This window comes from Nomia melanderi, chromosome 5, assembly GCF_051020985.1.
Source record: "Nomia melanderi isolate GNS246 chromosome 5, iyNomMela1, whole genome shotgun sequence".
NCBI lineage: Eukaryota > Metazoa > Arthropoda > Insecta > Hymenoptera > Halictidae > Nomia > Nomia melanderi.
The window spans coordinates 4160698-4174938 of record NC_135003.1 but is presented as its reverse complement, the minus strand read 5'-3'; the positions used below and the strand labels follow the sequence as shown (position 1 = coordinate 4174938).

Sequence of the window (14241 nt, the reverse complement as noted above, 5' to 3'; positions counted from 1 at the left end):
GAAAGAGTGAGTGGTTGGTTTATTGAGTCTCTCCTCTTAGTGGATTGCGGAACGCGGAACGTACACGGCACCGGCGGGTAGAGGAACGTTTATATAGCTTTCAAGCGCAGAAGCTTAATCTAATTTCAAATATAAATCTGTTTTCTCCCCTTTTCTCTCTTTCTCCCTGTCCGTTCTTTTTCCGCCTTCGTTTCCACCCTCGACCCCCATCCATATAGCGGCTCGTGCTCGCCGGCTTACATTATCCGCCCGGCTACGAATAATCTCTCCTTCGGTCTGCCTATTAACGTTACGAGACACGCCGATTTCCTTTAGTTTTAGGAATCGCCGACTGACGTGCTGGATCCTCTGGATTTTGGAATAAGGCGTGGACAACATGTGGATAGATTCATAGAAAAATATTATATTTGTGGGAGAAAAAGGATTTTATTGGTGTAACACAATATTTTAATTACATAGGTTTCTAGATTGACAGACACATTACATTTGTAGAAGAAAAAGAATTTTATTATTGTAAAATAATATATTAATCACGTAACTTCCTACATTGACAAAAGAACACTACATTTGTAGGAAAAACAGAATTTTGTTAGTCTATTATGTTAGTGTGGTTGACCGATGATTTTGAATCGCTTGAAAAAAATTATAATGTGTAAGAGGATGGATGTTAAATAAAAATGCTCAATGATATAAGTAAGTTGATAATAATGTAATGTGAGAATTGTTATGCCAAATAATTAACAATTGTTCCCATTTATCTTTGCGAAGGTAGAATAAGTGTTATGTAAATCGCTCGACATTTTCGTGGAAGTTAACGTGTTAATTTATATGAGCTGACTTAATTGGTAAAAGATTATTTTATGGATCCATCAGTTGTTCCTCTCAATGGAAATCTTTAGTGAAAGGCGAAAAATTTATGCGTCATTTGACGGAAAACCAGAGGTGTGGTGAACAGTTGCAGTAAATATTTATCGGATTACATAAATTTACTTATATATATTAGTATTCACAATTTTTTCGTAACAGTTAAGTACTTGAATTCTAGGTTTTAAACCCTCGTTGTGTCTTATTTGCGATTACATCGGCTAGAATTATGTAACATTAGTTTTATTCACGTAATAAAATAATTCTATTTTCTACCGTGTATACATTCTTTTATCAAAACATTTCATTGGTTCTTTATACAACTAATTCCATTAATTTTTTTTACCTTTCGTCTTGTGAAATTAGTTGCATCAACAAATGAATAGCTCATACAATAAATTAAAATGTTTCCTGAATTAACAAATGCTTCATTGGAAATATTATTTCGTTCTTTATGCACCTTCAACGAAATTGAACAAACAGAAAACGTGTCTAAGGTAGTTTACAAAAAATTGTTTATTTTCATGGTTTTACGTATCTTTACAAATTATTCTGTGAAACTCGAGGGCTGAAACGTACGTTGTTATAAGCCGAGATCCAGCTGTAGGAAAAGTTACATACGATAGAAAGATCGGTGATTTCGTAGTATATAGCAAAATTTGCCCAAGGCGAGCGCCGGGATTTTTTTATACACGGCGCAGTAACGTGGATGCACCTGTGGTCAGGAAATCGAGAAAATATCTCCTCGGTTCGGCGATCGGTTCGCTCGGTCTTTTGTGCGCGCCGCTTACTCGAACGGTATGAAAATCAATTATTTCGTTAATTCGTGCGTTACATTGGCTGTCACGAAGCCATCACTGTGAACGACAGCGGCCCAAGGCACTATTTTTCAATTCCCAATGTCGCCTACCTTTTCGAACGTATTTCCGTCTGATACGCCGCCGCCATTTTGCATCTTTACCCCGACCTCGAAGTACTTACCTTTTGTACCCCGTTAGGATTTCTGTCCAATAAACTCTATCCTATTGTCTTATTTATTCATTTGTTCACGTTTACTTAATTATTTTCGAAGCTTTTGTATTTCTATTTAATTAAATAATTTAAAATTGTGCTCTTCGATACGTCTTGAAAAATTGTATTGAATATATCAAATGCAATTTAATTTAAATGATAATATACATTATCTTCTTAATGTGATAATACTTCCATTTTGTCATGAATTCTATTATTATTGTTATTGTCGATTGATAGTGCGGATACTATAATAATCAAAATAGTTTGCAGAAATTTCACGGAATAGGACGGGGAAAATATAATTATACAATTATAAATTATAAATTATTTCACTACAAATTTAATTATGAAATTGTTTCGATATTATTTATGATAACATTCACATATATTTTCATAATAAAATATCTGTATTTAAGTAATCAACTGCAGCTTAAGTAATAACTTTTACAGTAATAACAATTTGTTATGAATTAAAAATTTTATTTATTCAAACTTGAAATTTTATACTTCGTATTATAATTGATTATTATTTGGACATATCTAACGGATTACGGAATGGCTATGGGAATATCATGAAGCTGGGGAACGAAGGTAGTTAGTGTCCCCTGACGGTGGTGTCACATAGAATTTTCGTACGTTAAAATTAATATCCACCATTTGTCAATTGCCGATGGGTTTTCATCGTACAATGAAAACTGCCTAAAAAGGGGGCTGTACACAAATGTTAGACCCCAAAACGTTCCCTAAACATTGTCACAACATGGCTAGGTAACGGGGGCATTCATTGAGATCATATTAAAGAAGATTCTACTTGTAGCGCGTTATAAATTGGCTAGTTTTGCGGAGCGAGCAAGTAGAGCAATCTTCTGATCAATGAAAACATGATTCCAACGTTTGTTAATAAGGGTATAATATAAAAGCGTGTCCCTTGTAATCGGTGGATATTTTTATATTTATAGAATAAATTCAGAAACCTTAGAACATAAACTTACTTGCCTCCATATTTGTTAAGTCTCTGTAGGAAAAATATTGATTTAATTTCTAGTTTCATAAATTTATTTTTAAAAAATGTAATTTAGTAGAAAATGCAGAGAAGAAAACTTTAATTGGTTAAAAGAAAAATAAAGGAATTAGAACAAACTAGAAATTTACAAAATAGCAAAATTACAACAAAGTTTTAAAATAAAATGATTCCTTTTACTAAACCCAGGTCTGAATAAAATGTTATAAAAAAACATTGTACATTTTTTAACTTGTCATATACACGATCGCACATAACACAGGAAAATGGAAACTTCTATGAAATACATAAAAATCGTTGTCTCAATTTCAATTTAGTTCAATCTTTAGACTGTTGAACAAGCGTCTGTCTAATTTACATCGATTAAAATCAGTTCATTGTAAGATGAAATTGCAAAGAAACTACAGCTCAGTTACACACTCTAAGATTGCAAGATGTTGTTACATCACGAAGCGGTTTCAAGAAACATTTGTTCCATCTAACGTGATAAGGGACAAAGGGTTTCTCATGCTTGATTATATTTAAAAAAATATTATCTAAAAGGCGTCAGAGAATAAAGCGGTCTGTTGACGCGAAAAATGAATAATTGCGTGCAGACCACGTAGGGTAACAGTGATTTTATCCAGCGTGTCTAATTGGTGGACATGTGGACGCGACCGTGGAGAATCCCCCGCACGCGCTTTAAATGGAGCCCAGTTTATTCAGTATTCCGATCTAGAAGGGGTTCGAGCCTGTGCTTCCATCTAACTATATTTAAAGTCTCGGTATTAATCGGCCATGAACATTTGACTGTCCGCTGAAATGTCCATTACGTCTAGCCATAATTTTATATAGCTACTTTAGTCATTATGTTTTTCCAACGCATTACTGAACCACTAATAATAAAAAGAATTAATTATAACTGAAGACAATAACATTAACACGTTGACTTCTACGAGAATTTTAAGCGTTTTATACATTACCCCTTAACGGTCGATAATTTTCTATTAACTCTTTGCGGACGAGACTGTCTTAAACTTCTAACATTTCTTTTCATAAAAACCTGACTTAGGCGTCGAATTCTTAAATACTAAAACAAAAAAACCATATGTCGGTTTCTCGTTAGTTGAATAACTGAATTATTCAATTGCACTTTTCGATTTTAGATATCGAAGTTGGAAGTTACCATTATGACAAGGTTCAACCGCAAAGGGTTAATACTTATACTTCTGTAACAATGACAAATGGTTACTGCTACGTTAGTATCACAGTAGTAATGTTACATTGTTATCTAGCTACTTTTATTACTAAATATTTTTATTCTGTATCAATTTTCTTATTGCAATTATTTTCAAGCAATTTGGAAGCTCTGGTTCTTAATGTCCATCGTGGCAATCAACGTGTTAAACTGTTAACGAAGACATAGCAATATTATTATTTAATTATTCATTTTTTCAAATTTCTTTAAAGAAAGTATAACACTTTATTTCACTTCCATTTCTATGAAATGAAATAGATAATTTATTTACATGAATATTCGTAAATTGCTTGTTAGGCAAGCACAATTTGGTAAAATAAAACAATAATTAATGGAAACGGTATAATAATATAATATTTAATAAAATGTTTTTAATAAATAATAAAAATTAAACTATTAATTCATTTCACTTTATTCATTACAGCTCAACCGTTATGAAACATTAATTTAATCTTTAGAGAAAATTATTAAAGGTTACTATTCGTTGTGGCCTTGAGTATTACCCGTGTTATATCAAAATTATTGAACGAGTTGCTGTTCTTGAATTACAACTTAATTATCATTGAATGTAATAATATTCTCCATAAATTTATAGAATGTAGAATATATATCATTGTTGATAACAATTTCGAAATACATTAATATAAATTACTCCAATCATTCGGTTATTACAAAATAAATTCTGCCAAATTGTCTTTCTCAATTATTTATCAAATATATACTTACACAAAGCACGTCTAATTTAAAATCGCGTACAATCACAGCTAATTCAATTATTTACAAATTCCTTAAATACGTTAAACTTACAGAAAACAAATTCTCACAGCACAATACCAAAAACTAAATAATACCAACAAATAAAATTCCAATTCACCGAGCTCGTAAATCCGTTTCATTTAAAAATAACCATTCCAAAAGTCCAAGAAATTATTCCGCGATCCCATGCTCTGCATCGTTTCCAGTGCCCCTCTTCACTTTTTCCCGCGTCCTGGTCGCGCGGTTATTTCTTCAAAAGCTTCTGTAAATACGAGGAAAACATAAAAGAGGAAAAGAAAAAGAATTCAGCCAGCTACATTTCTCCGCAGGTACGTGCAAACAGTGAAGTGTTTGGAGAGCGGAAGACGGGAAGAAAAAAGAAAGGGGTGAGCTACCCCTGTCGGTGATCCGCGGACGGTAACTGGGCGTAACCCCCGAAATCATCTTACAAGTGTGCGCGCACGGATCGCACCGCGCCGGGGTCGAGAGGATAAAACGTGGCTGATTTATTTATCGAATCATAAATTACCAGGGTTACAATACGGCGCGCGGCATGCAAAAGCGTACTGCGCTCACTTGCGCGCGCGCGCGTTCCTTTCTCTCCACCTCCGTGCTGGGCGAATCGAAAACGCGACGAAGGACCGAGGGCGTACACGTAACGCGTGTTTGCGTTGCGTGCTCGACCGGAAACACGATTTATACGATGCAAATTAAATGTGTACGGTACACACGGGGCCAACGTTCTCCGCGCGCAAAAACCCCCCGTTCGGGAATCCATCGTTATTATGAACGTTTTCATTACAGATTCGTCGTCTGTTTCGATCGTTTCACCGACAGGGGTGGATGGGCTCGATCTGTATAGGATAAATCATCCCGTTACCAGGAACGCACGAATTGTTCGTATTCATTGTTTCGTGGTAATTGTTTTTTTTTTGTTGAGCTGAACATGCGAGATATTTTACAGTAGAACTACCGTAATAGTTAAAACGATTGGTTTCGATTTTTTTGTTTCATAATTATTCATGTATTAAACGCATTGAATATTCGAAATGATTTTGAAAATAAATAGTTTCACTTGAGTACTATAATGAATCTTTGAAGAAACCAAGAATAATCTATTTTTACAATTTTTATAGGAATTACATATGAATCGTGTTAAATGCTCGGTAGTTCTAGTGTTAAACCTTGATTACTGGATGTTTTCAATGTGTGTAATTAGCTTGGGAAGTTAATGAAATAATTTTTTAATGAAATAGTAAAGGAATTTTTTTTATGAAATAGGAAATGAAAAGTCAATATTTTTTGCAGACATTGATCTTTTAACTTTTTCACGTTTTACAGATTGTACAAAATTAATTTTTAAATCTGTAAGTAAAAGGGGTGTACGATATAAATATTTACCTTTCTGTTAATTTGTTTTTTAACGAAATATTAATGTCATTTAAAGCTTTTTAAACTTAATATGTAATATTTGGTGCTATAATTTGAAAGTTTATTGATCGTTAATTGAAATATTATTTAGATCCAAAAATTAAGTGGTGTAGAAAGAAGAAGTAAAAAGATGCATACATCATCTAATCGCATGATTTTTAATGAACACAATTTTAAATATTACTTATTTAAGAGAACCTCAATCATTTTTCACAATGTTTAATACTCTTTCGAATTGTGAATTTAAAATTTATATATAATTATTTTTCCTCAGTACTCAATACTTTTTTGAATTGTGAATGTAAAATTACAAAATTACAAAATTACAATTGTAAACTATAATAACTGTATATAATTTATAGTGTAAATATAATAATTTTCTCTCAGTGTTCAATACTCTTGCGAATTATGAATTTAAAATGTAGCATATTTCACTCAAAAACACAAGATGCCATTTAAATTTCACTCAAAAAATCAAAGTAACTACACTTTTATGATACCATACAATTTTGATTCGATGTATTTTTTACGCAACAAGCAGTTCAAAATTCAAAATGAGTTTCATTCAAAATATGTATTCCCGTCTTCGTCCGCGTCACGAGCGAGTCACTCTTACGTTTCATGATTGTCCATCGCTGGCCAATCATGAATATTCATACCATTATACATTTGTTTATCGGTGCCTGTGTCAGTGCACTCTGATGTATGCAAATAGTAACAAAACAAATTCATTCCGAAATCATAAACGGTGTATTGCGCGCGTCCGCGAAAAACGAGCAAAACTGGCTGAAAATGAAAATGATCGACGAGCACCGGGGGTGGATCCGGGTTTTCTAACGCGGTAAGCGTAATTAATTGATCGAGGGAGTATCGAGCGTATCCTGCACTGACAGGCAATTGTGGCGAAGTAGCGATCAAAGGCGAGCATCTCGCAACCCGCTCTCACATGTGAGCGTTTAATCTTCATTTAAGGGAAATCCGGTTTACGCTCCGCTCAGAAATTAGTTGACAAAGAAGCACACGCTCGCGTAATCATACAAAGTAATTGATAATTAATATCACGATGAGAAGACAGTACTCAACTCTCGTACACTGTTCTGATCAATTTGACTCAAAATAAATTTTATTTTATGACTGATTTTATAGATTTCTCCAGGTTACAATGAAATTATAAATTGTTGGGTTATCTTATAAATAATTAGGTACTTCTTCACTACTTTCCTTTTTAAAAGTTAAGATAAGCAAAACTTTTTTGGAACCTAAAATATATTATCCCTCATTATATTAGGGTTAAAGAAAGTTTTGCTCATTTAGATTTCCAAAAATAAATGACGCATAGAGAAATTACATTATTTATGGGATGAATCATTACTTAGTTAGTTTGGATTACATTAAAACCTTAATTAAATTATTTTTATCATATTCAGAGGGAATGAGGAAGGAAAACGCTCAAGAAATTATTTTGTCATGCAGAGTTTAAATATATATATGTATAATATTGTTGTAATAAGGTACAAAGAATTCGCGGAGATATTTTTATATCTTTCTTCGATGTCTCTGCAAAACAACGTACTTATAAAGTTTATTCCATTCTTTTATAAACATTCTGTACCGCTGCGAATAAAACTTATATTAAAAAATATATTCCATAAATCGTAATTCTCTGTCTTACTTTCGAATAACAAAATTTAGGTACGTTTACCAATTATTGATTATGAAAATCGAAAAAATCCAAAATATTATGTCATTCCATGAAATAATACAGTTTCTTAAATATTTCTTCTATCTTAGAAAAGTAAGATAAACAAAGCTCTTTTAAATCTAAAGCATACAATACAGATCTATAAAACTATAGAACAAAAAGGTTTATTTATTACTTAATCTTAAATCTATAAAATCTATAAAAATTATGTGTATCTATTTCTTAAATATTTATTTAAACTTCCTACTGTTCAAACATTAATTTAAACATTCATCTAAATATTTCGTTTACACATTTTTCGATATCACTTAGACTCCAAAGTGATTAGGGTAAGAACAATATCGACAGAATAAAAACCGATCGTTTCATACGATCGATAAAACAATACACCGCTATATGAACTCCCTCGCATATTATCGCGTGCAGTAAAATTCTCTCACGAATGGGACGCGACGGAGGCACCGGTAAGACGATTCGATTTTGATACCTGGGTTACGCTGCGATCGATTCCTGTAAAGGAGAAATAAATAGGCGAGCGGTACGTGGTCGAAAATTTACGAGCAGCCCCGGCATGTTATGGGATCGGGTGCGGAATCGGACCGATTTCCCTTGGCGTTTTTATTATTTTCTGATAGGATGTTTACGAGGAAGGATGAATGAGGTCGTAGTTTATGGGACAAGTATGGGTTTTAGATTAGGTATAGGTGACGCTTTTGCAAAATGTATACGTTCGCTGTTTATGGTCGAACAGATCATTCGTGCCCATTAACTGCCTGTCTGCGGCGGCCGATCGGCTTTTCCCCGGACCATTATGAGCGCAATGGCGGCGGCGAATTAAATCTTTCATCTATGCGCTCGCTGTTACGATTATGATCGTTATTTTTCATTGTATTAGAATCGTCGTGCATAGCCTGCCACGGCTCGTCGTGGTTTAACATATTTATGCAATTAATGGTAATTTTATGAACAATCAACACCCGCGCGGCCACCGACAGGAAGGTTATGTTAACAGCCGTTGTCACGTGTTTTCGTATTGTTCGTAATATAAATTGAATAATATAAATTAATTCGGTTTGCAGGCGTTTAACGATTGAGAGCGTATCGTGGAATACGTTTCTATTATTTAATGACATTGCTTTTGTGAAAAAGAAAAAGAAGTTTGTAATAATTAATAAATGGATCATTTGACGGTCTTGCGAGGTTCGAAGTATTATGGAATTATTAAAGATTACATAATAATGATTATTTAACACAAAGTAGAACTAACGATATTTAGATTGATATTAATTTGAGAAACTCGTTTCTCTTTACAACTCATGTATTAATTAAACTAGAACGATAATATAGTCGTTACTGAAGTTATGAACCAATTTCATTGCAAAATTTTATTGCGAAACAATCATCCATGGTAAAATTAATTTTATTACAAAACATTTGCTAAGACACTAGTTTTATATTATAATCGCTTATTACATATATATTTTTACAATTCGCTATTCATTTCAAACAAAATATTTTTATATTCACGACAAACTTACAAACAATCGGTATTTATCCCCTCACTAAACCATCCTGTGAATCACTCGCATCGTGCCTCGATCTCTTCGTATCCACGCACAAGCGGAAAGAAAAATCCAGCTACAAGTTATCAGCGTGGATCGGTTTTCAAAAAACATGGAACAACTCGCAACCAGTAGCCCATACGTTGTACCCTGAAAAAGAGGGGGTTGGGTTGGCGGGGCGCGGGGCTCGGCCGGCGGGGCTGGTTTGGTCGCGTGGAACGGAAAGGGAGACGAAGAAAGAGAAACAAAATAAAATCAGAACGGTGTCATATGCGCCTGCTTGCATGATAAATGTAGCGATTTAAAATCGAAATTTCTCTTTTCGTGTGCACGAGCCCCGACGTTTGACTAATGGTCCCGCATTAACTATTGGAGCATTATAGGAACCCGGGGCAACGTTGAAATTTTGAAAAATACATTTCATGCCCCGACATGAGATTAATATTTTGTAGCTTTATCTGCTCGGCTGGGCCGCGGGAACTCCGCCGCGGCTCGTGTCGGCTACGCCGTTAATGATAATGACCGCAGGCATTCATCCAACGGTTTTTCTCCGATGCCGAGTATGTACTCTGAATTTTTCGCGGAGATCTGCCCGCGCTGAGAGGAAAACAACCTAATTATCACTGGCGAATGGAAAATATAGTAAGCGATTAACGCAAGGGTGACCAACTTTATAGCTTCTTTGGGCCTCATTGGAAACAGACGAGTTGTTATGGGCCATACATGAATTAACACATTGTTAACCGGAAATTTTATGTACAGACTATCCCATGTCACTGGTTACTATTTCGTAATTAAATATGGAAGCGAAACAATCTAAAGAAACTTCTATATACTTTATTTTTACATATGAATCTTTGGACTTATCTGTTATATAAATTTGAATATTTTGCTTTTGCAATAGTCTATATTGCCCTGTGTTTCAAAGATTGAAATGGTTAATGCAAATGCAAATAGGAATTAAATCGTGATTGGTCGACAACGTTTGGGCCTGAGAACACACGTTAACTTGTGACCGGTCAACAATGCGTTAATAGCATGTTTACCCTGTACTTGTAGTAAAGTTAATGGGTCTTTTCGTTGTAATCTCGTAAAGTTTGTAAATTTATAATTTTTTGTTGAACCACTTTCACAACCGCCTTGAGCCGCGGATTAGACAAGCTTGGATTAACTCGTTGAATGCCATGTCTGTCGCCCATGATCGACGCTTTTGAATTGCTTGAAAACAATTATGATACGTGCCCTTAATTTTGAAAATGGTACAAGTGATTTCAAGCATCTAAAATCATAATTTTTTATGAGTTACATGTAACATTAGACAGTTGTAATACATTCTCGTGTTACATGGTGTCTATCTTCATTGGTATTGAATTGGTTTGTTTCATATGTAACTTTATTGCGTATGTAACGAGATTTAAGTAAATAAGGCACTAGAAGTATTGTCGAATTAATATGGAAATCTTAAAAGATCAAATCGTGTTCTTGAATAAATAAATGAAATATTAAGTAGATCAGAAAGAAATATATTATTTTTAGTTCCATCAGAATGCTTTATTATTTTATATAAATTTTTAAATATTAATCCAAGCTATAATTTCAGGTAAAATTTGTATAGTATTAATACTTCATTATTTTGCATTTGGAGTAGAATAAGAAATATTGGTAGACGTTAGTAATTTTTAAATGTTTTAACTAAATATTTTAATCGAACGTAAAGAACATACAAAAATGAAGGAACAAATGGAACGGTAATTGGAGTCTGGAAATGATACGCAAAAGATTAAATTTCATTCTTGTAAATTGGGATGTGAAAACATGACTCTACATTCCAACATTTAATTCACAAAACATTTCATCATCTTTTATGGAAAAACTTAACTGTATACAAACACTTCAACGAAATTATAAATCGTACACGACAAACACAAATAATTGTAAATTTGACAAGTACTTCTCACTTAATTTGGTATTAAATATTAACCCCTTAAGTAAAAATGACGAGTTTTGCCTGCAGGTGCTTTCCGTGGGAAATTTGATTTTATAAATTCTTTTATAAACACACCACATTGTAGCCAACATAATTTTCTTATTTTCATAAATAAATTTAATGGATCCTGCAATACTTCAGTTTTCTTTGTAATAGTTGTAACCACAGAGTTGCAACAAAATTAAATCGTAATCATGAATACTTGAGTATAAAATAAATTGTAAGGTAAAGGGTTAAATTTTAAGTATAGACGTGCGATCTCACAGACCTCTGTATAAAATATCCTAAATGTTGAAACTAGTGAACTTTTCATTATATAGTTATTACTACTGTTATGTAGAGATATTTTAATAGGTGAAAACAAATGAATACTTTGAATATCAATTTTTCTAAGAACAATGAAACAAACTGTACAATAAATGACCGTGAACTTAGTGTTGTGTATGGATGTGAATTTAACCTGTAAGTATGGAAGTCTGAAAATTACCGATGTTAAAGGTAAAATGTAAAATTGATGTAAAGTTACTGTGCTAAAGGTTAACCCTTTGTGGTCCGAGGTGCTCTTGGTTTTTCACTTTGAGGTTCACGTCGACGTTAGTTCATTCAATTACAGCTTGATATGACACTCTATTTATTTATTCGAGAATATTTGAGAGTCATTGAAATGTTACCTTTAAATGATACAATTGTGATACTACAAATAAATATAGAAAAAATTGTTAAAACAGGTAGAGGTTGCAACAAAATAGAATGTCGAGTCTGACTCGACATAGGACTGCTAAGGGTTAAAGAAAGTGTGATACGCTGTACCGATGTACTACGTTACATAAAACTTTCCTGCCGACGTGTTCTCGAAGGTAAACCCCTTTTTAGGCGGTGAAGTTCAATTTGACAAAAGTAGAAAGAAGAGTATCGAAAAAGACCACCCGTACGAAACGAGTTCGGGTTGACACCTAGGTCACCTAGCCACCCTATCTATTGTAAATGGATAGGGGTGGGTTCGTCGAATGGACTGTGCTTTACCGAGCGTAAAATATCCCCATTCTTTAACCCATAATACTTGCCGCTTTCGCCGAGCACCACTCCTTTATCCTATACAAAGTACAACAGCACCATGAAACGAGAGGCACGCTGGTTCGAAGATGAAAACGAAGGATCCTTCGCGCTCGAGAAAATTCGTTCTAATCAGGGGAGTCAGTGTTTTGTATCTGAAACTGAGTGTGGCGTTCAAAAATATTTTATATTTCATTTATGATGTTTATTCAAAAAAATAAAATTATTGTTCCTTAATAATAAATATAATAATAAATAATTAATGATTAGTGTATAAATATAATCATTATTTTGGATATGAAGAATTGGAATTAATTACTTGAAATAATTTTAGAATGAAAATAATTATTGAACATTTATGTATGGAAATTTAAATTGGGAAAAGTAGAAGCTATTCTACTTTATCGGTTTGAATATTTTCATCATTACTTTCCAGAGAGACAATAAATTTCCACAAAAGTTCTAAGTGAAAAAAGTATCTATCAAGCGACGTATTAAATTAAATGTGCGTATGATCATCCACACTTAATAATTAAAGATAAAATAATACAAAACAATATTTACGTATTCATATAATCACCGCCAATTTATCAACCAGTAAAACAGTCAAAAACTTAATTTAAAAATTGATTCAATTATCACGAACTTTCATTGCTACAACCATTTGGACCCCTCAATAAAAAGAATAGAAACTCTTGTAAGCGAAGTGGTCTTCCACATCGCGAATAAGACACCGAAAGCAGCGAATTATTAAGTTCTGGGTATCAATAGAATGACCAGCTCGCGAGAAATTAAACGGCGAGAGGCAGCGGGCGTCGTTCGTTCGGATCAATGAGCGCGAAGATACTGAATTTCTTTCTCTCGGCGAATATTAAAATGAAAGTGAAACAGAAGTTTCCGCCATGGTAGGCGGTGAGAATTGCGGAGCGACAGGTTGGGTCGATGGTTACCCTATGGATGGAGAAGGACGGAAAGTTAGAGGGCAGATGGAGGCAACGAAGTGCGGATGGAGTCCCCGTGACAGAATGATAATAATCCCTTCACCGTTTTCTTTCATTTCCCTTTATTATCATATTATTAAAAAAATCCGCCGTGAAATCTTATTAAAATCGTTTAAACGTCGCGTGCCACGGGCACCGGCATTGTCCTTTAATTTAATAATATTAAGCGCGAACTGTTCAGGAGGGGGAATAGAACGTGGGACGGGGCGAAACGTGGACACCCTCTCACCCTGCACGGAGATCTTCGTAACGCGGCGAGACCGCACGTACCATTATTCCTATTATTTTTTTGTTATCCACCATTACGCCATATATCTTCTGTGATCTTTTGGGGCGTGAAGCGGGTGATCTAAATTTCAGCGGCAACAGACAATAAATTTAATAATTGTGGTATTTTAGGATTGGACAAAGAGACTGTAATATGTGATTCTCTGTTTCGTGTTCTGTATATTTTAGTTGTAAATGCAAGTTGTTTAATTAGTAATACTACAAATTTTATTATGCTGATAGAGAATTATTTTTGTAACGGTAGTAAGTTCTAAACTAATTCTGGAATGAAGGGAAGATATAAAAACGAAGAACGTTGTATATTACTGTGAGCTGTGATATGTAT

At 33.9% G+C, this 14241-nt stretch overlaps 1 non-coding gene across 1 annotated transcript; it reads right to left on the bottom strand.

Annotated features, from left to right (window-relative positions):
* Positions 1-820: 820 nt before the first annotated feature.
* LOC116431050 (U5 spliceosomal RNA) lies at positions 821-945 on the bottom strand. The gene has a single exon (XR_004235851.1). It is a non-coding gene; the product is annotated as a U5 spliceosomal RNA (small nuclear RNA).
* Positions 946-14241: the final 13296 nt, after the last annotated feature.